This window comes from Photinus pyralis, unplaced genomic scaffold, assembly GCF_008802855.1.
Source record: "Photinus pyralis isolate 1611_PpyrPB1 unplaced genomic scaffold, Ppyr1.3 Ppyr1.4_LG8, whole genome shotgun sequence".
NCBI classification, from domain to species: Eukaryota; Metazoa; Arthropoda; class Insecta; order Coleoptera; family Lampyridae; genus Photinus; species Photinus pyralis.
The window spans coordinates 33,814,989-33,830,844 of NW_022170819.1; the positions used below are offsets into that span (position 1 = coordinate 33,814,989).

The window sequence follows — 15,856 nt, forward strand, 5'->3', positions numbered from 1 at the left end:
TCGATCTCACACGAGGACTTTAATAAGCTCTCTTTCGCTCTATGATGACTCCTTGATAAAGAAAATATGAATAATATTACGTTGATAAAACAAATTCTGTAAGTGTACCTGAACTGGGTTTTCAAACAATTAAATGTAATTAATTTGTTTTTGTTAATAATGTAAGGCTATTATTAACGATCTTCGAGGTTGTTATTTGAGCGTTTAAACAAAAATTTGCGTATGAAAAAGCACTTTCGATTTACCAAGGATTATTCTTAGGAAATACTGTTGAACGATTCTTTATAATTAAAGGTGCTTTAAATGAGTCGTGCTAACGGGGATGCAAGTATTTTGACTCCCAATCCATACAGTATCCGTCAGATTTTTTGTTACCAGGAGAATATAATATTCATGGGGGCCCGTTTTTTAATGTCAAAAACTTTCGGGGACATTTGTATTAGAAAATTTTTTTGCTATTGGGAGAACAGAATAAAGAATTTAAGGGGGGTGGGGGGTTGTCACTCATAACGTCATTCTGGTTCCTCCTCGATACCCCCGAAACGGTTTTTCGCGATTTTCAATATCTTCTTTAGTTTGGAAAATATGGCCGACTGCAAGTTTTAAAATGGACACCCTATATATGGAGACATTTCTTTGACCATATAATATGTTTCTAGAAAAAACAATACCCGCACATAGTATGTTCTTCTTTTAGAGGGTTTCCGGGGCCCCCCCCCCCCCGCTGGTCTATACTAGCCCAGTTTTCATTATCGAAGCAATTTCATTTTGTTTTTGGGAACCTTTTGGGGTTGATATAGTCGTCAGTTAATTACCAATTGATCATTCTCGATTGAGAGTTTGGTTAATTAGTGGAGTTTTAATTGAACATTTAATTTTCTAATGGCCGTTTGCACCCACGAATTTAAGTGGAGCTTAGCTTAAGCGTACCTTAAAATCCATGACAACGATTATTGAGACAATGGTTACCATGGATTTTAAGCTATGCTTAAGCTAAGCTCCCCTTAAATTTGTCGGTGCAAACGGGCATAAGAGTTTTGAGTGATGTAAACAATAATTTTGAATATTTGGGGTTGGGGAGTATGTTACGGTTTTTCCATTTACCGATAAAATGCCGTTTAAGTAACTTTAGATTCGTGCTCTTATTTAAATTCTTGCTCTAATATTTAAATTTATTATTCTCACGATAGCTAGGTGTTTCGTTTGTAATTCACTAGTTTTAGATGTAAGTTAATTTATGTAGTAGATTTCTCATTACCTTGGTTCTTTAATTTCGCTGTTATAGAAATTTCATATTACTTTAGTTCTTTGTTTCGTCCCTAGAGGTCGTGCAGAGTTTTCTTTAATTTCTTTCAACGCACGCACTTCTTCGTACAAAGACGTGCTTATTTGACAATTTTTATCACCATTTTTGGGATTTTTATTGTGGCTGTATAAGTTTAGTGAAGTTTTTCTCTTGTGCTTTCCGTACTTCACAGACGCATTTGCGGATATATTTTACAAGTTTTAAGGCGCTTGGTTTTGAATAATCATTTTTAGGCTTCTTATTTCTGACTTACTCTTTTCGTTATTGTTACTTACCTGATTGTGCATTCGACATCGATAGTCATGAGTGGAAATTACTATACGCTTAAGTGTCTTTCAGGTTTCTTTTTAAGCCTATCTCAAGTTCCTATGAAGTTTTTTTTCAGGATTTTCTCTCTCGTTCACCAAGAGATCCGTATGTGTGTTTTCCTTGATTCACGTTTACTGTAAAAACTCTCTAAAGTTCCCCTTAAATTCCCATCAATTTTCCCTAAAATTCATTGTTCATTTCAAGTTCCTTTTTTAAGCAAAAATGTCTTAAATGTTTGTAGAAAACTTATCTTAGGTCATAGGTGTATTTTTGAAACGTCGTGCGCCTTTGCAAAGTGTAACAATAAATAACAATAATTTTTATTGTATCGTGTATCCTTAAACCCCGGCTTTATTCATCGGCAATTAGAAGAAAATAATAATTAGCATGTTCAATGAGCGATAGCGACAGTTTATCATGTTTAAAGCCATTTAAATTTAATAACAAATTAAAAGTGCAATCGTAATTACGCATTGCATTTAAATATAAATGAAACAATTATGTTCGTCGTAAATAAATCAGTGCGCAAAAATCAGGATTTCAGGTCAAACTGCACGTGGTTTATAAGCATTTTCGTGTTTTCCTAGCCAAAAAAGTGCCTAAATAACGCTTTTGACAAGTCCTGGCTGACACTGATGGGTGCCCAAAATATGACACATCCTTTATGTGATGGTTTTGTCCGTCTATCTGTTCCTCTTCCAACTCGAGAACTACAAGAGATAGCGATGTCAAACCAATCGATTTCTAGGAGTTGTATATATGAGCCGGATTAAAAGTCTGGTTTCCGAATACGAGCTGAGTGGCAAACAATTCCCTTACTGAAAATCGTATGCAATTCTTCGTATCTTGTTTGTTTATAAGGCGTAGTAAATATTTTTAGAGATTGAAATATTCCTTGATTTTCTATAAAAATTGACGGAAGGTTTGCACTAGCAGTTCGTTCGATTTCTTCTTCGACCTAATGATTTTTCTTAGTGCGAAAGAGTCAGATCATAGCAATTTAGTGTATGTAATTAACGTTGTTATGTGGCCTCGAACGGGCTAATTACACTTTAGGTAAACAGACTCAAGCCATATCGGCCTCCAGAATACGATTTAGAATATCATTCCAGCAAATGATGCGCCGTACCATTAAGTATAATTAAATAAATGGTACCTATACTACTTCAAATTAGATTAGCTTAAATTTGTAACGGCCGATTACAAGTTATTTACTTACACTTTTAATCTAGACGTGTGTTTCACAATGGTACTTGTTACGTAACGAAATTTGGAACAAATAATGGAAAACTTGTATGTAGAAAATCTTATCTCACAAGTACTATACACAATGATTTCTAAGAGCTTTGGGAGTCCCAGTAAACCCTAATTAGGATGAAAGAATTTTGAATTTCGAGATAAAACCTGTTGCTGATAGCGCCCGCATTTCAAACATTTTCATAATTCGCTTGTTAATTGTTTTGTTGTTTATTGTTTAATAATCTGAGCTCCCGTCCTTTTTTATTATTTTTGGATTTGTAGAATTCTAAAATATCAAACTATTCTTTAACTTTAGTCTTCATTCCTCCATTTCTTTGTCGTCATCTCCCTCTCTCAGTTGGTTTCGTCTTCCTCATTTGTTTCCTTGTTCTTTCTACCCGAGTTTCTACCTCATTGCCCCATACCAGATGATCTTACTATTTATCACTTCGGCATGGATGTTGGAACTGAACTTAAAGAACAAAATTCATTTTGCTTATATAACAAACAAAAACCTTCTAGACAATTCTCGAATCAGCATATCATACTTCTTGGAAAAAAAGCGTTACATCCGCTTTCATTCCCTCTCGCCGGTGATTAATCCTTTATCGACCTGATGGCGCTTTGATATCGCTAAAAAAATTCGCTGTAATAAGTACCTACCTTCTCTGTTGAAATCCTTATCAATATCTCATTCATTTATGTCTTCCTCCTATTTCCTAATAAATTGTTTTACCCCTGTTGACTGTTGCTATACCACTTTCCCTTTTCCGTCCTATGTCCATAATAAATGACTTAGCTGGAGCACCCCAAGCTCCAAATGTCTCTACACCAAAAGGGCAGAAAATGACTCGATCAGTAATAATAAATATACAGTGATATTTATTAAGAAGTAGACATAGGGATGTACGTTTGTTGTTTTCCCTATGTCTACTTTTAAGACACAATTCGTCTCTCTGTACGTCTGTCTCGTCCATGTTTTTATCTGACATGCATTACGAAATTATCAATAGAAGATTCGGAGGTTTTGAACCTTATGTAAAATTGTTTTAGCCATCCGTGCGATTGCAACGGCTGTGCCGCTGGTTAAATTGTGCAGATTGTGATTGTTGCATGACGTCACTAATCTTTGTTATTATTCCAGAAATTGTAAGAAATGGAAATAGATATATTTCTAAATTATGAAATATTGTTAATTTTTGCTATTAATTTTTAAGTGTAAACTATTGTACTATTCTGCGATATCAAGATACATGTAATGCAACAGCTGCGGTGTCCGAGTGGTTAAGGAGATGGACTTGAAATCCATTGGGTTCTACCCGCACAGGTTCGAATCCTGTCCGCAGCGAACTTTTTTTTTCACCGTTCTATATGTCGATACGTGGTAGGCAACTCCTCGAACACCGACGAGTATTTGGTGATATCTATATTTGAAATATGCTGCTGCAGCGTCACATTTTATAACCGGAAGGAGTAACAACGACTCTCCCCCCTTTTTCGATGTTATGAAATGAAATAAACTTCGCTACTGGACGCCTGATTTAAGACACATTTGGATTCTGTTGCGTAGCATTGGTTGCTTGATCTTAGGGGTAAGCGTTTATACGATTGATCTTCTAAAATAGGAGCCCGTTGGAAGCTCTGGAAGATTTTAATTGTTACTTTAGTAATTTTGTTGTAAATTTAGTCTCAAAACGTACACGTACAAATGTACAATTCAAAATTTAAAAGATTTCGACTTACAGTAACTCAAACGTTTAAAATTTCGAAATTCTACCTCGACACTTCGATATACAACTCGAATTTTTAGTCCCAAAACTCCGACTTCTAGTAAGATTACAAAATAACGCTTTATAACGGGAGCCCTTTACCGTAGTTCTTTGCTTCGATTTTTCATTTTTTTTAGATTTGTATTTTAGATGTTTCGTGGTGTGATGTTATGACATTTGTCCGTGTAGGGGCTGGAAAGAATAACCCTACCGCTGTGGGCACTGTGTGTCGTAGTCGTAGTTAGAGGCAACTATACAACAGCAAGTCAGCCGCAACCCTAGCGCTCGAGTTTGGCGATGGGTGTTTGTGGATTGACAAGATTTTGGGGATTTTTTTTTGGTTTTCTGATCGTAGTTATCGTGTAACGAAGCACCCGTTTCCATCTTTGAAGTTTACCCGCCTTATGCTGACCACTCTGTATATAAACGAATAGTTGGGTGCTTCGTTATTAAGAAACCGTAGTTTCTGATTTATTTATTTCTCTGGGAGACGAGAGATTGAGCTGTTTTCATTTTGTTTCATTCCAAGGGACAAAAGGGCACTGCTGGACTGCCGAACTTGAAGATTTCATTCCGACTATTTGGATAAGCATAATTAACCGTAATTATTTATTTATTTATTTATTTATTTATTTAACCAGAAACCATACAGAATAAAAATTCCAATTACATGGCACTGGGGCTCTGAACAAATATTAGGACTAGGATCTAATTTTATTTATTATTGAATTTAGGGGATCGTGAAAAAAGTCGATATCATTAACTGAGGATAACTTATTTAAAGCGATCAAGATCTTAATAAGTGGGGAAGTTGTGTTGTTAACTACAAAAATAGTATTATTTTGCCTTAGCTTAACAAATGGTACCTTAAGCTTAATTTCTTGAAGTAATTCGGAAGAGTATAACAAGTTGTGTAAAATTTTGAAGACAAAAATTGTGGAGGCAATGTACCGTCGGGTTTCTAACCTCGTTATATCTAAGCCGAAAGTACTATTTAAGTAATTAAGCTGGGTACCGTAAGAGATCAAATGTGGATAATTTTGGGTTGACCTAAAAAACATTACTCGGATGAACTTTTTCTGCACTTTTTCGATCATGTCTGAGTATTTGAGAGTTTGAGGAGACCAGATACATGCAGCATACTCAAGCTTGGATCTAATAAACGCATTATATAAGGTTAGCATTGTCTGTATATTCGTGAAATTGAGTGTATGCCTGATAACGAAACCAAGAAGTTTGTAACACTCATTTGTTAGGTATTCAATGTGTAAGTTAAAGTTAAGGTTGGTATTGAAAAACACGCCCAGGTCCTTAACGGAGGTGACTCGTAGTAAGACCTTTCCATTCATCTTATAGTCAAAAAGTAAGGGATTTTTCGATCTAGTAAAAGTAAGGACTTTACACTTATTGATATTTAGTTTTAGTTTATTTTTGATACACCACTTAATTACTGAGTTAATGTCCTCTTGAATATTTAAACAGTCACTTGGGGATTGGACTTTATTAAAAAGTTTTAGGTCGTCCGCAAATAGTAGTGCTTTCGAGTTTTTTATCACTCGCGGTAAATCATTTATGTATAAGAGAAACAGAAAAGGACCAAGAAGTGTTCCCTGGGGAACGCCTGATGAGGGATAAAATTCGGCTGAATTCACACCATTGAATTTCACTCTTGTTTTACGGAGAGATAAATATGATTTTAAGAATTTGACGGTCGGATTACTTACGCAATTTAAAACAAGTTTACGGAGCAAGACTTGATGGGATACTGTATCAAATGCCTTCGCAAAATCTGTATAAACACAGTCCACCTGGGCTCTCTCATCCAAGGCTCCTGCTGAGAAATGCGTAAACTGCATTAAATTTGTAATCGTTGATCTGTTCCGCGTGAAACCGTGCTGTTGATCTGCAATTATACTGCTGAGATGGGAATAAAGTCTAGTATAGATCACTTTTTCGAAAATTTTCGCTATTGCTGGTATAATTGCAATTGGGCGATAATTCTCAACTAATTTTCGGCTTCCACTTTTGTGAATTGGTGTTATTCTGGTGCATTTCCAAGCTTCAGGGAATGTACATGTTTGCAAAGCTAAATTAAATAGATGTTGTAAGGGGGTTACCAATAAAGATGCACATCCTTTCACGATGTAGGGTGGGATTCCATCTTCGCCTATAGCCGACCTCGGTTTCAATTTTTTAATTGCTTCCAGTATCTCGGATTCATGTAACTGAGTCAAGTGCAATTTGGATAGCACCAGGTCCGATTGCACGTCATCTTCCGGGTCATCGTTCCTCTCCATAGTGTAGACTGACTCGAAGAAGGATGCAAAGGCGTCCGCAATGCTTCTGGCGTCCGTTAACGAGGTGTCTTTGTACTCAAAAACTCCAGGTAGTTGACTATTCTTCCTCAACGACTTGATGTAGTTCCAGAATTTATTGGAATTCTTCCGCAGATCCATTTCAATTTGATTAATGTACCTCTTATGAGCAATGTGGATCATTCTTTTGAGTTCTTTTCTGGCTTCAATGAAGTCTTCCGATGGGCCCTGTAACCGAAACTTATTTTTCTGTTTGATTTTCTTAATAATGTCTATATTAAACCAGCTAGGATACTTATTGGCACTCCTAATTGTAACTTTGGGGGCACATTCATCGAAAATGTTCATTACCGTTTGATTAAAGCTAGTTACTGCATCATCTACCGATTTGAAATTCTTCAGGATAAGAGACTCCTTATCCTGAAGAATTTCAAATCGGTAGATGATGCAGTAACTAGCTTTAATTAGTTGAATGGGCTTTCAGTGATAGCCTCCGATTAAGTTGAGGTAACATCCGTTAGGTTGTAACGTTATTTTCTTATCGATTAATATTCTGGATTGAAATCCCGCTTAAGTAACTAGACTAGGTCTTTAAATTCTTAAGCTATCTAGGTATCTTCTTTGCATTCCACTAGCTTAGATGTAAAATATTACAGTACTGTTGTTATTATCTTATTATTTTAGTTCTTTGTCGCCGTCCGAGGTCGTGCAGAGGTTTTTTTCTCTTTAACTTCTTTCGGTGTACGCACTACAAAGACGAGATTCGATCATTCCTTCTAGAACATACACGCCACTAGTTACTCGACAATTTTTGTGTGTCTTTTTAGGATGTTTATTGGTGCTGTATAAGTTTAGTGAAGTTTTCTCTTGTTACTTTGCTTTCGAAACTTCGCTGACGTATTTGCGGATATATTTCACAAGTTCTAAGGCCGTTTTACGGTATGTAACAATAATTACGTACATATTTACTTTGTAACTTTGAATAATCATTATGAGGCTTCTTACTTCTGATTTACTCTTTTCTTCATTATTACCTACCTGATTGTCCTTTCTACATCGATATTCCTGAGTCCAAACCGCCGAATTTTGGATTGTCCCAATATTGCGCATTTGGGGAAGGTCCACCGCCATAGATGAGTTTCTACCTTCCCCGCAGATCCAAGCGAAATTAATCACATGATACCAGCGTTACTTTGAAGTTGTTTACACCTGGAGAATTAAAGATAGTTCCTATAACTGCAAGTATTAACGAAGGAGGTTGACGGTCTTGTAAATTGCATTTTGCTTTTGCTAGTGTAAAGTCATTCGAATTATTGATTCTTTGTGTGTATTAATTACAGTTTAATTTCCGATTCGCTTGAGTGTCAGACGTTAGCATTGCTATTTCGCAACATTTTATGTGCAGCGCGATTCACTACCCCTTTTATTCGTTTGTTTGTCTTGTGATCTGTGCCGTGTTTGTGGGGCATCTGGGAAGGACGCAATTAATGAAAGAAGTTTTAATTTTCAAGCGTTATCGCAAGGACACACCGTTGAGCTGGTTGCCACTCTGTATTTTGGAAAGTTTATATAAGGTAATCGCTTAATTTAATAATAATAATAGTTAATTTACCCAACAGCAACAACCAATAACAGGGTGAGGGGGATATTGTATCGCTTCCTGCAATTGCTTTCCCGTAGAAACCCCTACCGAATCCGGTTATTTAGTTTTACCGCTTGGGGAAATTGCTTTGAGCTTTAAGTTTCTGATAGAATTCACAAGTAGCCGCTCACCGTACCGCCTGAACTTTAGAATTCCTGGGACCGCCCTTCTCCATTCGAGTTACCTGGAGAATTACAAGAGGAAACTTGAAAAAATCCTTCTTTGGAAAAGAACCTGGTGTAACACACAAATACAAGAAATAAATAAAAAATTCGAGAAATACACAAATGTCAGGTGGGTTTCCGGCCCATTTGTCTTCTAGAAATCTTTCTAAAAAGGATTCAAATTACCATTCGAAGGTGATTTTCATGGAGGCAAGTAGAAATGTTTCTATCGAGGTTTCTTGTTTCTTGTTCTTACATTTCTTAAATCCCGTTGAAATTCTACCAGAGCTTCAATTTTCTGCATTGTACGTAGTGTAACGTACGTAAACTTGGCGCCGTCTTATCTGGGTACAGACCAGTGTATGAGTATTGTATTCCAGAATGATATTTATACAAGGTACTACTTCTCCTATACGAAACGATATTCCAAATGTAAGTCTGTAAAAAAATAGTAATAAGGCTTGCAGGTAATTTATCGGCGCCCATAAAAGCCGCGCCGCGATAAACGACGGACAATTCCGATATTAAGAGGAAATTTAATTGATGTGAATTAGTTTCTTCTTAATTTATTGAAAAGTCGATTTTTACAATTAAAATTCATATTTTATGCAAATTGCTTTTAGTCTGTAATTCGTAGCTACAGACAGAGAGGTCCAGTTTCCGTCTGTCAGTCGCAAAAGAGATGGTGCAATCCGCCTTTGTCGCATGCTTCGCTGTAATTCAACAGAACGAACACAACAAATTCGGTAGCGTCATACTAATAAAAGCGATGACGTCAAAGTTGCAGAGGTTCCGCTCACGTGAGTTCGTCCTTTGGGAATCTTTACGGCACCGTCGCTTGTTCCACAATTCAAGCCGTACGCACTCGTAAAATGTTTTGATTTTGAATCCTCCCTTAAATTTTGCATCGCCTTCCGCGGTTCGATAAGCTCTTCTAGCGTTAGTGGCACAGGTGGTGGTGGAGCGTGTATTTTATAAGGTGGGGATAAAACGTGCCTCTGGGATAACGCCTTCGGGAATACCGAAACGGGCGCATAAATTAATATTCAATTGGATCACGTCTTACTAAAAATAGAGGAACGTGGAGTCGTCGGCTTCCACCCTTTTTTACTGGGATATTTTTAGATTTGTGTGCGATTTATGTAATGCGAAACTTTGATGGCTTGGAACCCTTAAATCGAACTCGCTCCCTTTCTCGTATTACATGTGTACTTTTCATCAGCTTTGATCAGATTGTTTAGAGGAGAGATAAGATGTCAATTTTTGTTTTATTTGTAAGTTAACTGAATATATCCGATCACGATAAGGGGTCGAGAAGGAGGTAAATGGTTGGTAGAAAAGATAAAATTACACCCCCCCGGTCCTGTCACTCATTACTTTCGAAAAAGGTCGCACGGGAAAGGAGTAATATGTAAGAAGGTGTGTCGATAAGCTATACATCTTCGTGCTTATCTGTGACCCTAATACAAAAACATAAAATATGTAAGAATATCATCCATCCATAAATCTTCCCATAAATACTACGTTTTTTTCTGTATTTCTGTAATCCTAATAAAAGAATTTTAAAAATTGAAACGTACCAAGAGACATAAGACGGGGTCAATAAGATTTACACCTTTTTGGGTTGCGGTGATTTTAAAACAATAATTTAAAAAAAAACGGAACAGGAGTAGGAACCAGGGAAACATAATAAGTGGAAACGTGTGTCAATAAACTAGAAAACCCTCGTAGCTAACTGGGATCCTAATTCAATAACGTGTAAACGAGGATTATATTTAAGAACATCATACGTGTTGTGATGTATCCAGTCCAGTCCCGAGAGACTGCGCAACTCAAGATTTAAAATTCAAACTTTCCCTCTCAAACTAACTGAACCCCATGGCACGTGGTCGTCTAGATAAAACTACCTAACCTGAATAACGAAATAATAGGACCACTTACTACGTTGTGTTTTTAAGAGTCGCTACAAGGTATGTGTTGCCTGTCGGAGTGAGGATCAAGTAAGGAATACAAATAAAACAAGTACATGCTTTAAAAACGGAGATTTAATCCAAATAATTAGCATTGCAAGATTAAATTTAGAAAATGGTAGTTCACCGAGTACAAATATAAAAATAGGCTGGGAAAAAAAGAACTGACCAAGAAAAAACCCAGCGAACAAATTAATATTGAACTTTATAGCAAAATTAGTTATCTGTAATGGCATGAATGCATATTATGATGGTTGTCAAGTAAAACAATACGATGTTGAATCACAGGCTCCGCTGGAATTCCTAAAGAATCAATATTTCATACACATAACATAAAAACAATCATTAAAACAGTACAATAAATTTAGTTTGGATATTGGGTGATCAGTCCAAATCCCACACCGAGTAGTCTTTAGTTGCTCTGGTCATGACATGTCAACATTGTATGAAATCGCTAGGAGTTGGCCTTTCATAAGAGCAATTCACACAGGAAGGAAACCCCAGTGGATACAAAAAAACAAAGGGCACAACGGGAACACGCCGTACGCTTTTAGCAGATCCCTGCGCAAGTGAGGCCGGGACTTGCCTGCGCCCTCATGTACGACTAAGCGGGACCCCAACTCCTTCATTCACACGTCTCTAGGGCCAGTCCAACCCACTAGTTTAAAAATGCCGGGTTATAAATTACCGAACTCCAGGCTCTCTACCATGAGTACTGACAATAACCGATCAGAAGACAAATCATGACATAACATAAATAACATAGTAACCAACCGCAAACTCGCACGCATACATAATCATAAACAAAATAGGTATACAGAATTTACGTAGGCGTTGACAGTCAACATATTTGCACTGGCATAACATAAACTGACACAAAACCAATATTCGGTCACTACATGTCAGGGATCGACTAATCGGATTGATTAGCAATATCAGCAAGAAGGATCTTTTCAAAGACACAACAAAAAAACAGTACATAAAAGATATATATCTCTGCGTCTGAACTTTACCCAGCCTCTGCTACGTCAAATCGAGCTATAATATCGGTATCAAATATAGCACAGTACATATTCGAAACAAATCACTCTGCCAAATATTAATAATCATAATCACCCGGTTCAATTAAATAGTAGGATCATAACTTTATGTACTATCACATTACAACAATACAAAGGGACATGTCGTGGCAAACATTGGTATCAAGTAATTAATTCACAATGCCAAGTGCAATATGTAACAATCAACCACCTAACGTACGTCACTCGCCCCCAGATGAGGCACCTTGTAAATAAACAGTAACAGATTCAGGTAAACAAAGCGAAATGTGCTGCAATAAATTCAATTATAAATTAAAATGTAGTTCTGCATACTTGTATTGGATATCGCCCCTAAGGGAACATACAGTATCTAAATATAAATAAAAACACGTAAATCGGTCAGTAATTTCCAGTAGGACCAGTATAATTAAAACTGCAATATTTGTATCTGGAATGTGTTATAAATGGCAATAATCAATGCTGTACGAGAATAAAGTTAAATTGGCAAATAATCGAACACGATCATATCATTATTAGAGGGATGCAATAGACGTAGAGATAAATCTCACTATTCACAACGTAAAGATTTACTTCTGGTCTCAACAAAAGCACACATACTTCTGCCGCATTCTCCCCCTTTTTGTTTATTTAAACAAATGCTAGACGAAAATTGAACGTGCTCCGAGACGGATCGATACGGATCATTAAGTTTCCTCGCATAGCGTAATATTTGACACTTTTATTGTAAATTATGGCCCATTTTAATGTAGAGCAGAGAAGAAAAAAACACGTGTTCCACGAAAACGAAACAAAGCGCAATCTTGACCTTTTTCGTCGCGCCAGGCTCGGATTCGGGAATATTTAAATCGAATTTTAGCGGGCTAATTCTGTTCCATCACAGTGGGAAGATATCTGTCCATCCATTCCACTATTTTTTAATCTTCATACAAGAACCATTAAAAGTGAAACTTCTATCAGGAGAACGTAAAGTGCGGAAAGGGGTATCAATAAAATGAACTTTGTGGCATTAACACAATAATTTAAAAAGCAAACTTGTATCAGAACAATAGTTACAAACAAGAAAATATGGGCCAGGAGAACATAATATGTGAGAAGTTGTGTTAATAAGCTATATATTTTCTTGGGTATCTGTGATTCTGATACAGCCACGTACAAAGGAGAATTGTGGGCAACGAGAACGTCATACGTTAGAAGATGCCTGCCCATAAATTCTATCTGTATTTCTCGAACCAGGAGAACACAAGACGCGAAAATGAGGTCAATAATATGTACGTCTGCATCTGGGACATTAATACAATGACTTATTTTAAACGACAATTAGTTACAAACAAAAGAACACATGAACCAGAAGAGTTGTGTAAACAACGTCATGTTAACCCCAAAATTAATGACGAGACATCCTGTATATCAGAATATTACAATTTATTAAGTAACTCTAGGGACTGTTTACGAATTAAGCACAGAGTTAGTTTGTTTCATTTGAATCTGTCTCTAAGTGTTGCTGTTTATTTTAGAAATGTTGTAATTGTATAATTCTTGTTTAAATTTTATCGCTATCTGGCCGGAGTTTGATTTTACCACGCACGCAAAAAGGAAGATTATACACTGCCTTTTTTTGAGGCCCGCACAAAAAATTGTCTCAGATCGACCCGGAAATTTACTTATAGAATGTGTCCTGTAGAATCCATAATTTCAAACAGTTCCAAGATTGGGCTACTAGTTCAAAAGTTACAGCCCTTTGAATTATTTTTCGAAATTGGTTTCTAGTCTATAACTTTTGATTGAGAAGTCTAATCGAAAAAGTACGAATTGTTTTGGATTCTACGCACCAAAATTAATAAGAAAAAGTGTTTTCCCGAGAAATTTTGGTGTAGTCGATTTTTGGTAAAAAAGGAAGGTTATACACTGCCTTTTTTTGAGCCCCGAAAAAAAATTGTCTCAGATCGACCCGGAAAAAAAAATTTTCTTATAGAATGTGGCCTGTAGAATCCATAATTTCAAACAGTTCCAAGATTGGGCTACTAGATCAAAAGTTACAACCCTTTGAATTTTCTTTCGAAATTGGTTTCTAGTCCATAACTTTTCATAACTATTCAAATACCTTGCGAAGTATTTGAATACTTTACGAAGTATCCAAATACCTTGCGAAGTATTCAAATACTAAATATTTGTGAAAGTATTTGAGTTACAAATACAAATACTGCTTCCATAAAAGTATTTAATTACAAAGTATTTGAATACTTTAAAGGATTTGAATACTAAAAAGTATTTACAAAATCGAATACTGCCCAGCTCTGCTGTCAATACATATGTGTCAATAGATCACTTTCTTGAGCATCTGTGAGATAAATACAGTAGCGCTTAAAAGCACACTTTGAACAGGACAATAGTTACTAATAAAAAAGTGTGGACCAGGAGAACATAATATGTGAGAAGGTGTGTCAATAACTTCACACCTTCTTTCATTTTTTTAATCCTGATACAACTTATAAAAGAAAACTGCATGTAAGAAGAACATGATACGTGGGAATTTCTCTGTCGATTAATTTTACAATTTTTTTTGCATTTGCATATTTAAAAGTGAAAGCTTGTATTAACACAACATAAGACGTGAAAGGGGTGTCAATAAACTTTATATCTTCTTGTTTCTACATTTGATTATGTGTTTCTGTGATCCTGATATCACAATCTTTAGAAGAGATCGGGAGAACATAAAACGCGTAAAAGTGTTGCCATAATTTTACACCCTTTTCTAAAATAGAAACTTTGAACAAGATAATAAATACTAACAAAAAGCATTTCGACCAGGAGAGTATAATAATAGAGGAGGTGTGTAATAAGCTTTGCACCTTCTTGCAATTATGTGATCTCGATACAAGGTACAAAAGAGAATTGTGTGTAAGGAGAACATCACACGTGAGAAGATGTCGGTTGATAAATTCTACGATTTATTTGTATTTCTGTGATCCTAATACAACTTTTAAAAGACAAACTTGGAACGAAACAATAGTTACAAACAAACACATGTGGGCCTGGGGAAAATAATATATATGAAAGTGAACTGTGCATCTTGTGTTTCTGTGATCCTGTGATAACAATTTAAAAAAGAGAAATCTGGGTAAAGAGAACATCATACCTATGAAGACGTCTTCGATCAATAATTGTACATTTGTTTGAAACTTGAAACTTGAAACTTTGACATATGCCTGGCGTCGCCGCCTCTCCCTCCTGAATTTCTGACATTAACACAATAATTTTCCAAAGACGTTAGAACAGGACGATATTCGTAGGTAACAAAGAAATGTGAATCCATAATTTCACACCTTCTTGGGCTTCCGTCACATTAATGCAATAAGAGCAGACCAAGAAAAACTAACAAAAAGCAATTCGATTAGGAGGAGGATAATAAACTTAAAGCATGCCTTTTTGTTATCCGGATACATCCATTTTTACAACTGGAATGAACGCAAAGGTAAAATGACACGTGTGCAGATTTCTGTAAAAATATATTTCTTATTTTAACCTAACCTATTTTAACATTAAATATTCATGTGTTTTTTTTCCAGTACGAGGGCCATATAATGCGAGAGAAGGTGTTTAGACCTAAGCTTTCTACCAAAATTTGTTCAAGGTAAGAATGTTGTATTTGTTTTTAGAAATCCGTACTGAAAGGTAACATCGAGTTCAGAGAATTGTTTTATTGTACGTTCAGATAAGAGCTATACAAAAATAATTCGTTTCAAGACTCCGCGAGATCAACTTTACGTTAAAATGTGAGCGTTATACGGGGTATATACACCTTCAGCTTTGCTACCACGAATCGATGCGATTAAAGATATTCAAAATGATTGAAATAAGTATTTTCGGATAAAGTTAATCAGAGTTTTGAGGTTTAATTTAGTAAATGTCGAATGATGTCCGTTTTACGATTGCGGCTAGAGAATCGTATTGTTGCCAAAACTCGTGTCCATTTTATCGTTATTTCACGAACGAACCATTTAGTGTGATGTACATTGCGCCGTAAAACTCAGAGTGCGCAATAAACTATAGTGTAACTTCTAAGTGCTCAAATGTTAAATAA

General features: G+C 36.0%; 1 non-coding gene across 1 annotated transcript; it reads left to right on the forward strand.

The window, feature by feature from the left end:
* Positions 1-4,120: 4,120 nt before the first annotated feature.
* Positions 4,121-4,202, forward strand: Trnas-uga. The gene has a single exon. It is a non-coding gene; the product is annotated as a tRNA-Ser (tRNA).
* The last annotated feature ends 11,654 nt before the right edge of the window (positions 4,203-15,856 follow it).